We start from the raw sequence: 18,695 nt of genomic DNA, 5'->3' as shown, positions 1-18,695 counted from the left end.
TTCAAGCAGGTTCACAGGTACTTCTTCACATGTACTATCACTGTCAGACGATGACTTGTATCTGGTTCTTCTGACTCAGGTACATCTTGCTATTCTGATGCTTCAAGCTTTGTCAGCAACCAACAGCATCTTAATCTTCAACAACCCCTGTTTCTTGATTTGAGTTTTTTTTTTTTTAAAATTCTGCACATACTCAGAAATTCATAAGCAAACATTTCTGTGAAACAGAGGAAAGTACCACATGAACACTCGGTACATCCAAGTATTTGTACTTGGATTTCACAATTCAAATTTCATTCAATTTATGATGATCCATCAAATCTTCAAGAACGGTTAATTTTTAAAACAAATAAACACTCTATTTTTGGATTTTTCAAATGAATTTTTTTTTTGAATCTAACGATATAAACTAAAACACAAATAAACAAAGAAACTAATATACAATTACAAATTGCAATGGGATCAAATCACAGTGTTTTAGGCTAGACTACACTTATCAACACTAATTTACTTTGGGTGATCCGAGCGATTGCCAGTATGTTTGTCTCCTTAAACTTATCTCCCTAGGCCTTTTTCAAGTGATGGTCTGCAACTGATTTATCATGTTTTCATTTTAAATTTGTATGAACACTCAAATCAATCACGATCAATTCCCGGAATTTTAGATTTGAACAAACTATCATACGAGTAGTTTCCCTACCACATATTTCACAAGCCCGTTCTAGAATTCTGAAATCTTGACTGGGACTGGATTGAGAAGAGAAAAGAATAGATCAGCAGCAGAGATGGATATAATATACAGATCAAATGAGATTTTCTCAGTTGAGAAAAGTGATAAGAACAAGAACTTGAATGATTGAATAAACCAAAGTGCACACGGTTTCTAGAGAACCGTCTGGTACACCCACCAAGAAATCGAAAACTATGAAGAACCTCACTAAAAATGTCTAAAATTGTCTAACCTAATAATGACCTAGGCTCACCCTATTTATAGTTACATAGGGTGGCCTAGTTACAAGTTGGGCCAAGCCCACATACACAATATAATTAACTAAATAAGCCCAAATCCCTAGTTAGCCCACATGGCTTATTTCATTACTATCTAACCCACTACAAGGCTAAGCCCAATAGCCTATATTTGTGTTTGATAAAGATAGGCGTAAACCTACATCATTATAGGGCCTTACAATATCCCCCTAGGTTTATGCTGTCTTTATCAAACTGTTGTCTTCAACATGAATCTGTGGGAAGATACTTCATCTTTTCATCTTCAAACTTGGACTTTTAGTTCTTCTAAATCACGACCAGCTTTGCTTGAAAATCTTGTTGAAAAGAATGCAAGAGGAGGATTCTCAGCAACTCTTTTCTTTGTCAATGTCTTCAATTTCAAGCAGGTTCACAAGTACTTCTTCAAATGCACTATCACTGTCAGATGATGACTTGTATCTGGTTCTTCTGACTCAGGCACATCTTGTTGTTGTGAGGCTTCATGCTTTATCAGCAGCCAACAGCATCTCAATCTTCAACAACCCCTGTTTCTTGATTTGAGTTTTTAAATTCTGCACATACTCAGAAATTCATAAGCAAACATTTCTGTGAAACAGAGGAAAGTACCACATGAACACTCGGTACATCCAAGTATTTGTACTTGGATTTCACAATTCAAATTTCATTCAATTTATGATGATCAATCAAATCTTCAAGAACGGTTAATAATTTTTAATAAAACAAATAAACACTCTATTTTTGGATTGTTGATTTTAAATAAACCAACAATATAAACCAAAACATAAATAAACCAAGAAACTAATATACAATTACAATTTGCGATGGGATCAAATCACAGAGTTTCGGGCTTGACCACACTTATCAACACTGATCTACTACTGAATGATCTAGATGATTGCCCATATATTTGTCCACCTAAACTCATCTCCCTAGACCTTTTCCATATAACTGCCTGTAACAAATTTTATCATGTTTTGATTTCTTAACAATGAACACCCAAGCAAATACTAATCAAATCCTGGAAATACAGATAGCACACTCTATCATGCAAGTATCTTCCCTACCACATATTTCACAAGTCCAATCCAGATTTCTGAAATCTTAACTGGGAATAGGTTGAGAAGAGAACAGAATAGATCTTTTGCAGAGATGGTATAATATACAGATCAAATGAGTTTTTCTCAATTTGATATAGGTTTCTTGGGGTTTCTTTTGGGCACTTGAGGGCCTCTTTCGGGTGTATTAGATCTATAGCGCGACAACGTACAGCTAGGTCAGCATGTATCTGGATGCAGCAGAAGCTGTCGTTGCCTAGCACCTCCAGGTCAGCATGTATCTGGATGCAGCAGAGGAGGTACACGATTTTTTTCAGAGAAGATTTCAGAATTAGATCAAAATTGTGTGTATCGGGACAACATACAAGCATTCAAATAGAAATGAGCTAATTCCAAGTGCCTTTCTTTCCTGAGGTCATGTAGAATTTTAGTTCTAAACAGACACAACCAACGTTTTTAGCCTTAAGGATAGAGCCTACCAGCACATCATGCTAGAGTCAAACTATTTCGACGCTGGTCTTACATGAGTCAGCCCTTAACCATAATGCGAAAATTTATTTCATTTCCCATATATGCAACAAAATAATTTTTTTGATTTTTCTATTTTTCGAATGTTTTTGTATTTTTCTCATTTTCTCTATTTACAGATATCATTTGATATCCCCCTAAATTTGTGCGTAAATCTTACGCGCAAATTTACCTAAACAACGAAAACGTATGTACACAGAAAAACACAAAAGAAAATGAAAATATTTTTTGTTGTTTTTGCCTAACCGTTCCATCATTAGACTAATCAATATCAAAATTCGAACATGAAATTCAGATTTTGTACCTTTTTGCTGATCTTGTCTTACTTATCTTATCTCCTTCAAACGAAACATATCAACTGTAAAGAAATATACATTTTGCAACAGTGAAATGTTACCCGTTATGTCTCTGGAACAACCGCTATCAACATCCAAAGGTTGTCAACAGCTCCTCCTTGGTTGTCCCTGAAAAGTAAGGAGATTAGTAAGACATTGGTACCCAGGCCATCGTGGTCCTGGGTATTCCTGAAGCATCAACATAAGACACTTCTTGAAAGCACATGTCCCCTTTAGATGCAAGGATTGGTGATGTCGCTGCTTTTTGTTTTGCCTTCCAAATTTGTTTAGGCTTCTCTAATTTCTTAGGAGCCTTGGGCAAAATAGTTTGCTTTTCAACCCTTTTATTTTTCAAAATTTGTTTAGGTTTCAAAGCTTGTTTTCGTTTAGCTTTTGCAGCATTCCAGTCCCCATCAGATGGTTTAACCTGGGGATGCTTATTCATCATTGCCTTAGGCTTTTCAACCTTCATCGGCTTAGAATAAGAGCTGTCCCTTGGTGTAACCCTCTGATGTTGTGCATAGTATGGCACATAGGGACGATGTGTGCAATTCCTAGCAATGTGACCGGGTATGCCGCAGTTGTAGCAGGTTTGCTTTTTGACGTAAGTAGCATAACCCGATCCATTCCATCCAACCGATGCTGAGTATGAGTTATACGATTTGTTGGATGATTTGTTTGCAAACTTTTCAGACTTTCTCCCCTGCTTCTTATGTCCCTGTTTGCAACAGTTAGCACATTCACTTTTAGGGTTAGCATTTTCATTTCTAACTGTTTGCTTTGGAGGCACATATTTATTTGAAGGGCCTCTCAAAGCTGGTTCAGAAACAGCCTTTCTCACATAAGGAGAAGCATCAGCAGACAAATTAGATTTCTTAGAACAAACATCGTCAGCCTTTTGGCAAACAATATCATCCCCCTCAACCCAATCCTCAATTATTACCTCATCTGCACATGAAGTAGAAGCATCAGTAACGTTCACCTTTTCACAAACGGTGTCAGGCGATGCCGTAGTAGTGCTTGTAGTTTCGAGTGACACTGTTGGTTCAGAAGAATCAGAATTATTTTCCTTTGAATAGTCAGCAGGGGCTCATGTGGTTTCATTACCATCTAACGCAACAGAGGCTCTTGATGTTGTTTCTGATTCTTCTTTGATCGAATTTGAATCAACTGTTTCAGATGATTCATTTGTTGATTCCACTGAAGCAACTGACTCTGAATTATCACAGTCAGTCTTTTCATAGGAGTCACTGGTTGAATCAGATGAAGCTGATGATTCAGTTTGAGATGCCTCTACTTCCTCAGGTGATGCACTGTTGACACTAGGTGATTCACCCATTTCTTATTTCTCAGAAGTGGATGTCTCAGAAGTGTCGCAAGATGTGTCACATGAAGAAGCAGATTCACTTTGTTTGCTCCTATTGAATTCTTTCACAAACTCGGTCAAACCTCTTAACATGGCAAACTCGATGTTGTCTACATTAACTCTAGGCTCTGTTAATTCAGACTCTTTTGTTTGAGGTTGCACTTCAGATGAATTTTGAGAAAAACTTGACACAGTATTATCTAATACTTGAAAATGTTTGTCAATTTTCGCATTATTCTCAAAATTTAGAGTCTCGGTTTGCTTTAAAACATCAGCAGGTTTCACGAAAGTTTTATCAAATGCCTGTTTTTCTAGAACAATTTCAGTTTTATCTGGCCTTGTGATTTTGACTTTCTTCGGCTTAACAGGCTCTACCTTTCTATCCTCGGGCTTCCCATATTCCATTTCAGGCAAGTCGGCTATCTCCTCATCAGTCATGGGAATTGAGGTGTAATTGTGATTGTATGGTGGAGGTATGCATACAAATCCCAATCCCTTATTCCTCACTTCCTTTTTGCTATACTTTAACTGTTGATTTATCATTTTCTCGACCTTTTCGCTTGAAACATCAAATTTTTTGAAATTAAATTCAGTATTTTCGAAAGTCGATTTTAAGTTGTTTAATTCAACAGTTAATTTTTCAGATAGCTCCTTGAAGTGGAGATATCGACATTTTGCTTCGCTTAGATCTCTATGCAACTGTCGAATGTCACGTTTTTGAGCCTCCACCATTTCCTTATACCCATCCAGTTTCTTTTTAACTTCGTAGGTACTGGATTTGGTAAGTTGAAGTTGCATAGAAAGCGATTGAGCCTGTTCCTTAAAACCTTTTACTTTCTTTCTACATTTTTCAGTACAACAAACATCATCTACACATACCTCAGCCTCAGAAGGAGTGTAGTCATTCATTTGAATATCTTAAGTAGACTGCTTGTCAGCATTGTTATATGATTTTATGAGTGAGATCAACTCATCCGGCTTCATTTTGTAACAGTAGCAGTCGGTTGTCACAATTATCTCATTGACATTCCTAAACCAACTGCAGTTTGCCTGATCTGGAATCCTTTTTAGAACATCTAGAAGCTTTGTGTTGCTCGTGCGATTAGACACCTCAATCTCAGCCTTCTCCATTTCAGAGAGCAGTTCAGCAAACCGGCCTGTAAGTGCTTCTATAGATTCACCATACGAGTATTTGAATCCTTGAAATTCCTGCTCAAGCACTTCTCTCTTAGAAGACATTTTTAAGATTAACTATGATCCCCCGAAAGTGTGATCCCCCGAAAGTGTGACCCCCCGAAAATGTGATCCCCTGAAAATGTGATCCCCAAATATGTGATCCCCCGAAAGTGTGATCCCCCAAAAATGTGCGCCTTTAACTGTTTCCACAACACAAGCCCAAAGCGAGAACCCGTGTACTCGCTAACTTAAACCCTTTGCCACACACACGAAAAAACTTTTCTATTCCACACCTTCAATCCTGTCAAAACTTATCGCCAAAACAATAACAAAAACTTTTTTTTTATATTTTAATTAATAAACCCTTTTTTTTATTTTTAATAAACTATTTTTTTATAATTATTAATTTTTAATAAAACTATTTTAATATATATTAATGATAAAGTAATGATGACTTAATGATTATATTATAATTATTATTATTATTAATATACTATCAACTAATTAAAACAAAACGAAAAAACTGAAACAACGTCTTCCTTCTTCTTCGTTAAAACAGCCGAACCCAAAACCCTAGTAACTTAAAAACACAGCCGCCTTCGTCTTCTTCGTTCCTTTTGGTTGTCGGAGATGGAGAAGGGATGCCGGAGATGATGTTGATCGTGAACGTAGAAGATGTATGAATGACGATGAAGCAGGTTTTGAAGTGGTGATTTATGATGTGTTAACAGCTGATTGTGATGAATGATTAGGTTGATGACCATGGTGATCAGAGGTGAAAGATTGTCGGGTTCGGTGTCCGGAGAGGAAATGATGACCGGAGAAGAGGATGTAGTGAAACTTGAACGACGATGACGATGATAGTGATGATCGATGAACGGTGCAGAGGCGAACAACGGCGTTCGGTGAACTACAGAGTGTGCGGTGGAGACGGTGATGGGCGGTTGCAGGTTGTTTAGAGATGGTGTGTGGTGTCGTGGTGAATGACCGGTGTTCGGAGGTTGGTGACGGTGGCTGAGCGGTAGTCGGAGGTGATTTGCAGGTTTACCAGAGATGACGGAGGTGGTTCGATATGAAGTTGCAGGTCGATGTGATGATGATTGACGATATGATGTTGAAGATTGATGAATGATGAAGATGTTGATGATGTTGAAGTTTCTGAATCACAGTCGCACAAGTGTGTTATAGTCGCACAAATCAAGATTGATCGCACAAGTTAATTGTTCAGTCGCACAAGACGGAATATGTCTGATCGCACAAGGATTCGTTTGATTATTTTTGTGAATGAAAGAATCGCACAAGTTGACTTCACACTTTTGTAGTCGCACAAGTGTTGAAGATGATGATTGATGAAGTCGCACAAGATGTCTAGGATCACACAAGTTGACTAGAAAATGATGATGATGACAGTTGGATCGCACAAGATGTCTCAGACTTTAACTTTTGTCGGTTGCACAGTTCAACAATTCCTTCTTTCTAGATAAATCCGCCAATCAAATCCCAATAATTAAGGAAACAAATCAAAATCTTCGAAATTCAAAATTTCGTTATTCTTTCCACCAATAAACTCCTTAAAACATGCAAACTCAATTGATTTCTTTCAAAAACGGATCAAACAAATGAATTTTCAACTGTTCTTCGGGATCTTCAAAAATTTCTTCGTGTTCTTCGATCTTCAAATAATATCCGATTAAAACCGAGCCTTCGTGAGACTACTTAGGCTCTGATACCAATTGTAAGTCCAGGAGCACTACAATCGGATATCAAACACTAATCAAGAGCGCGGAATACTGATGAAAAGTGTAGAAGAACAAGAACAAACAATCGATTATAACCAAAGTGCACACGGTTTCTAGAGAATCGTCTGGTACACCCACACAGAATTCGAAATCTCTGAATAACCTCTCTAAAAATGTCTAAAATTGTCTAACCTAATAATGACCTAGGCTCACCCTATTTATAGTTACATAGGGTGGCCTAGTTACAAGTTGGGCCAAGCCCACATACACAATATAATTAACTAAATAAGCCCAAATCCCTAGTTAGCCCACATGGCTTATTTCATTACTATCTAACCCACTACAAGGCTAAGCCCAATAGCCTATATTTGTGTTTGATAAATATAGGCGTAAACCTATATCATTATAGGGCCTTACACAACTCTTACCCCTGTGTTGTATTTCCTATCGTTCATTAGGTCAGCCAGCGCATCAGAATAATCCGCCTGCCTGCACATTCAAGACATTCATGTATTGTAAGCTACAGACGTTTAGTGGGACTGAAGGGGTCGTGGGGTTACTGCGTTGGTTTGAGAAGGCTGAATTAGTGTTTGCTATGTGTAACTGTCCCGTGGAGGACCGTGTGAAGTATGCTACAGGCACTTTGGAGGATGGTGCCCTAACTTGGTGGAATGCCTAGGTGCAGATGTTGGGCATCGAGATGGCTAATGCAACGACTTGGGGTGATTTTAAGGAATTGATGCGAGAAGAGTATTGTCCTCGTGATGAGATTCATAAGCTTGAGAATGAGTACTACGATTTGTAGGTGGAAGGATCTGAGATTGAGGCTTACACGAAACGATCTCATGAACTAGTAATTTTGTGCCCTAACCTGTCTCGACCTCCACATCGACGAATTGAATTGTATCTCAAGGGCCTAGCATCAGCTATAAAGGGTTATGTCACTGCTGCAAACCTTAACAGTCTGCCCCAGATCATCCGTTTGGCACATAAGATTACTGACCAAGAGGCCGAGCATGGCTCATTGCCACCTCGTAAATCTGCTACTACCTCTACTTCTACAGCTACCACACCTGCTAGTGATAACAAGCGCAAGTTGAACGATACTGACAAAGCAACCTGTGCGAGTCAATCTCAGAAAAGGCCTGACAACAGCAACAACCGCAGTTTCAGTCAGTCGTCCTCAGTTAACCAAGGCCAGGGCAGCAATCAGAATCAGGGCTCCTATGTTGGGAAGAAGCCATAGTGCAACAAGTGTGGTTATCATCATTATGGACAGTGTGTCCGGACTTGCCGTAGGTGCGAAAAGGTGGGCCATGAGGCCAAAGACTGTAGAGCCCCGCAGCCAAAGCAGCAGCAGCATCAGCGACAGCAAAGGCAACAACCCCATCAGAACCAGGGCTTTAAGAAGGGGTGTTTCCAGTGTGGGGATGAGGGCCACATCAAGCGGGATTGCCCTCAGCTGAATCAGAATGCCAACGACAACAACCGCCAGAACAACAACTATGCTGGGAACAACAACAACGGCAACAATGGGGGCAATGGCGCTCATGGAACGGTATTCACAATTGGTGCTGGTGATGCTAGGAACGACAGCAATGTCGTGACTGGTACGTTTTCTGTAAACGATCTTATTGCTTCTATGTTATTTGATTCTGGTGCCGATTGGAGTTATGTATCCCTAGAGTTTGGTCAACGATTAGGGTTAGCCCCAACACCTTTAGAAGTTAAGCATGTTATAGAATTAGCTGGTGGCAAAATGATTGAAGCTTCGCATGTCCTGTTTGGGTGTAAACTAGATCTTGTGGGTCAAGTGTTTGATATTGATCTCCTTCCTATTACCCTCGGTAGTTTTGATATAGTGGTTGGTATGGACTGGTTGTCTAAACACCAAGCTGAGATACTATGCAAGGAGAAGATTGTACGTATTCCTCTCCCTAGTGGAGAGTCATTATCGGTTCAAGGGCATCACGGTGGTACGATGGTTGGTATCATCTCAGCTATGCAAGCGCAGAAATGTCTACAAAAGGGGTATCCTGCTATTCTAGCACTTGTTACTGATACTCCGTCATGAGAAAGAAAGATCGAGGATCTGCCATTTGTACGCGAATTTGCCGATGTGTTTCCTGAGGAACTTCCTGGTTTACCTCCTCACCGTCAAGTGGGATTTCAGATTGATCTTGCACCAGGAGCATCCCCGATAGCTCGTGCTCCTTATCGTTTAGCACTTGGAGAGTTGTAGGAGTTGTCTAATCAACTGCAAGAGTTATTGGACAGAGGCTTTATTCGACCCAGTTCTTTTCCTTGGGGAGCCCCAGTTCTGTTCGTAAAGAAGAAAGACGGGTCCTTTCGCATGTGTATTGATTATCGGGAACTCAATAAGGTGACTGTCAAGAACCGTTATCCATTGCCACGCATCGACGTCTTGTTTGACCAGTTGCAAGGGTCAAGTTTTTATTCGAAGATCGACTTAAGATCGGGCTATCATCAGATGAGAGTCCGAGAGGTGGATGTTCCTAAAACGGCTTTTCGAACGCGGTATGGGCATTATGAGTTTCTAGTTATGCCGTTTGGGTTGACGAACGCGCCAGCGGTCTTCATGGATCTCATGAACCGTGTATGCAAACCATATCTCGATGACTTCGTCATCGTGTTTATCGACCACATTCTGATCTATTCGAAGAGCAAGGAAGATCACAAGCAGCACCTACGTCTTATTTTGGAGCTTCTGAGGAAGGAACAGCTCTACGCGAAATTCTCTAAGTGTGACTTCTGGATTCGAGAGGTACACTTCCTTGGACACATAGTGAATGAATCAGGAATACATGTGGATCCTGCTAAGGTTGATGCTATCAAGAGTTGGGCGGCACCAAAGAATCCTTCGGAGGTGTGACAATTTCTTGGTCTTGCTGGGTACTATCGAAGATTTATCAAGGATTTCTCGAAGATCGCTCAACCTCTTACCTCGTTGACACAGAAAGGTGTTGTGTATTCTTGGGGAACGAAGCAAGAGGATGCTTTCCAGTTGCTGAAACAGAAACTGTGTAGTGCGCCGATTTTGTCTCTACCTGAAGGTACAAAAGACTTTATAGTATACTGTGATGCTTCCATACATGGTCTTAGTTGCGTGCTGATGCAACACAACAATGTGATAGCTCACGCCTCTCGACAGTTGAAGGTTCACGAGCGGAATTATACGACACACGACTTGGAGTTGGGAGCCGTAGTATTTGCGTTCAAAATCTGGAGGCATTACTTGTACGGTACTAAATGCACTATTTATACCAACCACAGGAGCCTTCAGCATATTTTCGACCAGAAGGATCTAATATGCGACAGCGTCGCTGGGTGGAACTTTTAAATGACTACGACTGTGCAATCAAGTATCATCCGGGTAACACTAACGTGGTAGCTGACGCTCTCAGTCGAAAGGAATCGAAACCCAAACGTGTCCGCGCCCTACAACTTACTATCCATTCTAACCTACCTGATCAGATTCGTTCTGCACAAACCGAAGCGTTAAATGTTGGACCCAGTATGGCCTTAACAACTTCTTTTTACGTAATATGGCAAGTGATTTCAGTATATGTGAAAAAGATGTGCGGAAATGGAAATCAGACTTTCAAGAAACAAGACCTACAGAATTATCAAGTTTATATCACTTTGAAACAAACTAGTTTAACAAGGTGGTTGTAAGATTATTATCTAATACAAATGAATCTTGATTTCTGTGGGTGAGAAGAGCAGTGGAGTTTGGGTGTTTGTATATGAATGCTAAGCTTCAAACTCAAGTATCTTCTGCCTCTCGAGCCTTCTATTTATAGACGGCTGTGGACATGAATAAACAATTGTTTATTCATGCAATAAGTCCTGCGTAAAGTAGCAATTTGACATATTCATTGAATCCATCGTTCAAGTTGCATTTGTAATCATGATAACCAATAATGCCATGCTTTGGTCATTGGTGGCAGGATAGAGTTGTGATTTTTAGACAAGTGGGGCTTTTATCAGAATTTCAGATAAACCACTTCATCAGAAATTCTGGTTAACAAATCATCAGAAAGTCTGATGATCAGAATTGTCAGAAACTGATGATATTTCATTAGAAATATCATCAGATCCATCAGAAATGACCTGCTCTGATAATCCAAATCAACTCTTGATCAACTTTTGATTCTTTGAAGTAGATACTTTGCATTTCAGTTGTCCTATATGATTTTCTTCTTCTTGCTGTGATCTTCAGGACTGTTATCTTCTTTAGAGATCCAGTTGATTGAGATTTTCTTCAATACTTACAAATAAAGTTTCCTAACAGTTTCCCCCTAAGTATTGTAAGAAAATGAACTATCTCTATATCCAAATGTAAACAACTTTTAACTAATTCTTGAAAAGAAAAATCAAGTAACTAAGTTTCACAGACATAAAACATAAACCATCCAACCATTGTTCGAAAACAGAAAAACAAACTCTAAATATTGTTCAAAAACAGCAATATCTCATCAATTTATTTAATTGATCTTCACTCCACCTCTGTGTTTGTCTCCTGGTTTCAGCTTTTTCTTGTGATCAATTGTCTTTTGAGTTGCCTTGTACATTGACTTGTACCATTCTCTTGCTTCCATCCAGTTTTCAATACATTCTTCAATTGTTTTTCTCAGCTGTTCATTGTTCTTTCCCTTTTTCTTGAGCTGCTCTTGTTTGTCATTTATGCAGTTTCTTATATATTTTAAGGTTTGGTTTGAATACCTGCAAATTTCACTGATTTTGAATAGAGCTTTCTCTTCATGGGCATCTTTGAAGACTGCACATATTTCTGGTGTGTCAAAGATTGCTCCAGTTCTTGCTAACTTCAAAGGAATTTCAGCTGGAATTGATGTATTGGGAGGAGGTATTAACACTTTAGTGCTATACTCGAAATTGATACATAGATCAAAGTCTGCTAGTGCTGCTCTTTTGTATAATTTTGCTCCTGCACTCTTAAGACTGTCAAGGGCTCTTCTGATCACTACTGAACCACCTTTCCATTCATCAATGATGTTCTTCATCTTGACTATATCCATTGGATGAATCTTATCAGCCAGATCTGCATCAGTAACCTTTTGAACATCTTTATCTTTTCTGATCAGGGTATACTTGTTTTGACTTTCATACCCTAATATGCCTCCTTGAGTAGTCAAAGTATCAATTCTTTCAATTGATACTATTGGATTGGTCAAGTTGTTATGCAATATTACCCAGCTGCCATTGTTTCTTTCTTCAAAAATACCTTTACTCATTGGTGAGAGCGGCCTTGTTGGGTTGTCTTCTGGACCTGTCTAATAGTAGTGCTTTAGATGTTCTTCTAGATACATGATTGTGTGTAGATCACCTTCCAGCACTTCTGATTCTTTGATGTTGCCTTCTGAATCTCCTCTCATTATTTTTCTTGGCCTTTTTGAGGAGGTCACTTCATGTTCCATTCTTCTCTTCTCTTTTGTATCCATCTTTATGCTAAATTCTGTTTCTCCAGTGATGGTTGTAGAAGATGGTTGAGCTGGAACATATTCTTTTTGTTGGATCTTTGAAATGTCTGGCTTTGGTATGTTTAGTGGAGGACCCATGGGTAACTTTTGCTTATCTGGAGGTGGACCCATGGTCTGCTTCTGTTTTTGAGCTGTTGAAGTTGCTGTTTGCTTAATATGTTCTTGTTGAATGGTTTCTGGTTGATGTTGAGGAGTTTCTGATCCTGTTGCTTGTCTTTCTTGTGGAATTGGAGTTTTTAATGTATGAAGATTAACTTTTGCCAGTGTGGCAACATTGTACTGCAATCTTTTTACTAACAACTGGATGTTAGTAAGAGCTTGAGTATTTGTCTCTTCTTGCTTCTTCATCTTATGAAACTCCTGACTTTCCTTATTTCTTTGTGCGTTTAATTCCATTAACAATTTCTCAAAAGCCTCAGTCATGCTGCTGCTGTTGGCTCTGAGAAGTTGTATTTCTTCAAGAAGCTTTCCAGAACTTGAACTTTCTCCAGAAGTTGCAACCTCAGTCATCTTTTTTCTTGATATCACGTAGTTCTTTAAGAGCTTTCTCCATTTCTGATGAACTTTCTTTGTTTTCTGATGACTTTTGTATTTCTTTGAGAGCTGCATTATTTTCTTATGTTTGTTTCTGCACAGTTTTGACAGTTTCTGATAAAACTTTGATTTCTGATTTTTGATTTCTGATTTCTTCCAGTATCAGATCAAGTTTTTCCTCCGTGACTGTTTTCATAGTAGCAGCTTTGTCTTCAAGTTCTTTTTGTAGTTGTTTAGGGGACATAGTTTGATGTTCTTGGGAAATAGGAGAAACAACAGATGTTTCTCTTCTAATACCAGCAGAAAACACATTTTCTGATGTTCTGAGGTTAAGAGGATTGGGAGTATCCAAATTCTCTGTTCCCTCACCAGAAAATTGAAACAAATTCAAGTCCTGGTTTTCCTCATATCCTTGAACCTTTTCAGGTTCTACATGAGTTGTTGAGAAACTTTTATTTTTCTCATCCAGGTTTCCTTGATCAGTAGACTGATCTCCACCTGTTGTTACCACATTTTCCTCCTCAGAATCTGATTCAGAAAATGGGTCTTTTGTTTCACTCACATTTTGTTTTGTAAAAACAGTGCTTCTTTGTAAAATTTCATATTTTCCTTGAATTGATGCATAAGAATCACTCTCAGAATAATAAAATATATTGAGTTTAGATTTTACTGCACCTGTTTCTCCCATATGTGAGCCTTCAGCATGATGTTCTTCTGCTACAGGAGTCATATGCACATCTTCATCAGCTGGATGAGGATCAGATTTATCCTGCTCCTCTATTCTTGGTGTGCTTGATTCTTCTGAATCATGCTCCATGGGTGACACACTTTCAAATCCTTCTTTTGTTTCTGCATGTTTGCTTAACATTCTCAGATATTCTGCTCTGTATGATGAGTCTTCTGGTGTCAGATACATCATTCTTTCTGATAGAATAGGTACATCAAAATCTGACTTCCATGACCCTGCAGCACTCCAAGGTCTCATAATTTCTGTTTTCCACATAAATTTTGATTTTGGAGTTTGTAGATTCCTTTCAGAAAAAGCATCAGAAATTATGATGGACAGAAATCTGGGGAATGGTAGATGTGAATCTATCTTTCCAGTTTTGGTCAGAATTGATCTTTTGATCAGATTAAATATTTCTGTTCCAAAATCAATATTCAACCCAGTTATGAGGCTGAACATGATTGTAGAATATTCATACTTATCTGATCTGTACCTTCGATCTTTGATGATAAACACTTATTCAGTATCTCCATTAACACTTGCCAGAAGGCAGGTAGCTTGTTCCTCTTGAATTCATTGATTTTTGAAATCTTTGCCTTGCATCCTATTACAGCATCAAGTTATTCAAACATGTCTTCTTTTTGTGGTGCTTCTTCATAATCTTGATTTAAGGGTAGTTCCAAACATTCCCTTATTTTCTCCGGTGAGATTGTGATGAAGATATCTTCCCATACATGTGCTGTTAGCTCCATATTTGTGCTATGAGGTTCGAGAGTTTTTACAACTTGTTGTAGCAGTCTTTCTGGTACCTCTCTTGTCTTTGTAAGAGCAAGAGCTATTGGGCTTCTGATCAGAAATTCAATGAGAATTTGACACTTCACATCATATTGTTCAATGTTAGTGTTCATTGCTTCATTGTTTATCTTCAAAGGAAGATATTCAGCTTCAGTGATCAAGGGAACAGAGTGTTCAAATGGAGGTGAACTGATGTTGGTAGCAGCCATTTAGGATTTGGGTTTTTGCTTTTGAAAAGGGTTTTTAGGGTTTGAGAATGAAGGTTGAAGATGGACATCTCTATTTTGGATGGGATATTTATAGTGAGTTGAGACAGAGATTTTTGAGTGTTTTTCGTGGGTTATTTGTATTCAATGTGTTTTATGACACCTTAATGATGTTTTAATCTTTTAAAGAAGCAACCGTTTTTGAAAAACCTTTGGTTTATCTCTAATTTAATGTATATCTCATTTAAGGATAATTAGAGATTCCAACGATTTTAAAAGGACAAACACTAGTATCCAACTTGCACTTTTTCTTCATGTGGGATCCCTTTTGATTTCAGACATGGTCCAATCAAAAACCTTTTCTTTGATTATGTGTTGTCCCATGTTGTCCTTTTAATGATATATATTAGAAAGTCTCAAAATAATTCTTGGAGAGTTAAATTTCTCATATATATCATCAGAAAACATTTGATTCATTTATAGAGGTTTGAATCAGTTTTTTTTTTTTTAGATGAGAGGGAATGAGTAGAGTTTGAAGAACTTTTACTTACATTGATTTTGTGAACTCCACACCTTTGTTCTGATGTATCAGGAAGTCTTTGACATATAGCTTGTTCCAATCCTCAGAAAAAAAAAATAAATTTGAAAAAAACTTATCTAAAAATAATCTAGATGTTTTGTAAGTTTCTTTGTATCTGATCAAAGTCATGTTTCTTTTCTGTTTGAACAATCGAACCTTCCCGTTTGTCAAGAAAAATTTTCTTCTGATGTTTTCATCAATTTTTTTTTTAGTTTATCTGGTGATTTGAATCAAATTCTGATGATTTAATGAGGTTTCTGATAAATTTTATCAGATTCTGGTGATTTACTAAATCCTATCAGATTTCATTTGATTTTTACTAGATTTTCCTTGTTTTCATCAAACAAGATTTCTTAGTTCCCCCTAGACCTATTGACATATATAACTAACATGTATTTAAGACAAACTTAATATATTACTAGCCAAAAGATATTTAAACACACATCAAAAACAAAAACAAATAACCCTAACTACTCATCCTCCTCATCCAACACATTATACATGCACTTCACATATAACCAGAGACTGGTTATCCTTCCTGTATGATTGGTTGATGGAACCAGGGAAGCAACTCTTAAGTTTTCTTGAAGTGCCAGCTCAGCTCTCGTATAACAACTTCTCACACCTCCAAAGTCCAGCTGACTTGTGATGACCTTGGTTACAAAACGAGGGTAGATCAGAAAAGGATTACGGTCATGGACATTTGCTTCTAAGTCTCTCATGAGAAACTTAACATAATTGTAAGGTTTTTCCTGTACAATAGCATGAACCACTTCCATCATCCTATGAGACAGCTCATCAAAGTGTCCAGTCTTTTTAGAAAAGCAAACACTTAGCTGTGTTACCAGATACTAGAAAGGTGGTATAAATCCAGATTTGCAAACTTGCCTTGATACGTTGTTTGAATGGTAACCCATTTCTATCAAGGTTCGTTGCACCTCTTCCTTATCCAGCATGGTGACCATTTGATCATCACCCAATTTGAGGACATCTCTGAGTGTTTCCTCTTTTAGGGTGATTTTTACCCCCATAACCTCACTATTTATCCACATGGAAGTGCCACTCATAACGACTTGAGCATTCCACCAGAACTCTTGAAGAAGTTCTGGATATATAGTGACATGTGTTGATATAGCAAAGCCTAAAGGACTTCGCATGATCATATTGTATACAAACCTGCAGTCCTCCCATGCAGGTCCTTCCAAGTTTGATCTTAGCCTGAGATTATGATTTTCGTAAAGGTGGAGAGGGAATTGGTTGGATTCCATTGATTTTGGGTGACTCATTTGAAATAAGAAGTTTTCTGATGGTGGGCTTTTGAAGAGATGATTTTGTTGTGAAGAATGTCTTTTTCAGATTGTTAATATTTATAGATGAAAGTGATAGTTCCATATTAACATTAAAAAGAATTTTTTTTCATCTCTTCATTTAAGACGATATCTATTGCAGTGAATATGACAGTCTACTAAGCCCTTTGTGTGAGTAAGCATTCAATAGCCGGGCAGCCACTTTCATAGCTCCTAATGATATTGGTGCCTACGTGTTTCTCTTAACCTCCTTATGACAGAATGATGTTGCATGAAAAAAAAATTATTTTCTTTTGAGAAAAGAAAATTGTGACGATTGAGTTCTTTGGATTTAATTTTATCTTCATGCATGTCATCAATGTTTCCCCCTTTTTGTTTTTTTAATGAAAAGTAAAAAAAAAATATAACAAAAATTAAGAAAGAAAAAAAACTTTGAATTTATACAAATGGAATATGTATGAAGATATGGACTCTTGATGATTAATGATCACTATGTACTTTAAACAAAAATTCCTGATGAATATCAGAATTTCTGATGAAAAGATTTTTCATCAGATTTTCTGTTATTTCATCAGAATTTCTGATAAATCATCACATTTCATTGATGATTTATTAGACCTTCTGATTTTTCATCGGAATTTTGTTAATTGTCATTTCATTATCAGTCTTTTGGTGATCATCAATTTGGTTTTCGTTTTGTGTTGCTTTTATTTCTGAAACACTCTCATCTTTTAAGTTGATCATGCCTAGTTTGCTGATTAAAAAGTTGTGTCTCTTTTCATCAAGAGGTTTTGTAAAGATATCAGCAATTTGGTTTTCAGTTGGAACAAAATACATTTCAATGTTACCTTTCTCCACATGATCTTTTATGAAGTGATATCTGACATCTATGTGTTTGGTTCTTGAGTGATGAACTGGATTTTCTGTTATTGCAATTGCACTCTTTGAATCACATAAAACTGGTATTTTTGTCAGATTTACTCCATAATCCTTCAGTTGAGTTTGCATCCACAGCACTTGTGAACAGCAGCTTGCTGCTGCAACATATTCTGACTCTGCTGTTGATGTGGCAACACAGTTTTGCTTCTTGCTTGCCCAACATACCAATTTTTCCCCTAAGATTTGACAAGCACCAGATGTGCTTTTTCTGTCAATCTTACACCCTGCATAATCTGCATCTGTGTATGCAATTAATTCAAGGTTTGTATCCTTCGGATACCAGAGACCAAGTTCTGAAGTGCCTTTTAGATATTTGAAAACCCTTTTTACAGCTTTTAAGTGGGATTCTTTAGGATCACATTGATATCTGGCCAGAAAGCATGTAGCAAACATAATGTCTGGTCTACTTGCAGTCAAATATAGCAATGACCCTATCATCCCCCTATAGGTTTTAATATCTACACTTATTCCATCTTTATCAGAATCTAATTTGTTCCCTGTTGCCATGGGAGTTTTTGAAACAGAGCAGTTTTCAAGTGAATATTTTTGTAGAATTGTTTTAACATATTTTGATTGACTCAAAAATATTCCATCAATTCTTTGTTTGACTTGTAACCCTAAGAAAAAGGTTAATTCACCCATCATGCTCATTTCAAAGTGGCTGGTCATTAACTTTTGATACTTTTTGCAAAATTTTTCATTTGTTGATCCAAATATAATGTCATCAACATATATCTGAACCAACAAGGTATGACCTTTGTGTGTTTTGAGAAAAAGTGTGGTGTCAATAGTACCTTTGGTAAATCCAGAGTTGATTAAGAAGTTTGATAATATTTCATACCAGGCTCTAGGAGCTTGCTTCAATCCATATAAGGCTT

Source organism: Helianthus annuus, chromosome 7, assembly GCF_002127325.2.
Source record: "Helianthus annuus cultivar XRQ/B chromosome 7, HanXRQr2.0-SUNRISE, whole genome shotgun sequence".
NCBI lineage: Eukaryota > Viridiplantae > Streptophyta > Magnoliopsida > Asterales > Asteraceae > Helianthus > Helianthus annuus.
The sequence above is the reverse complement of the archived record's forward strand: the minus strand, read 5'-3'. Positions refer to the sequence as shown.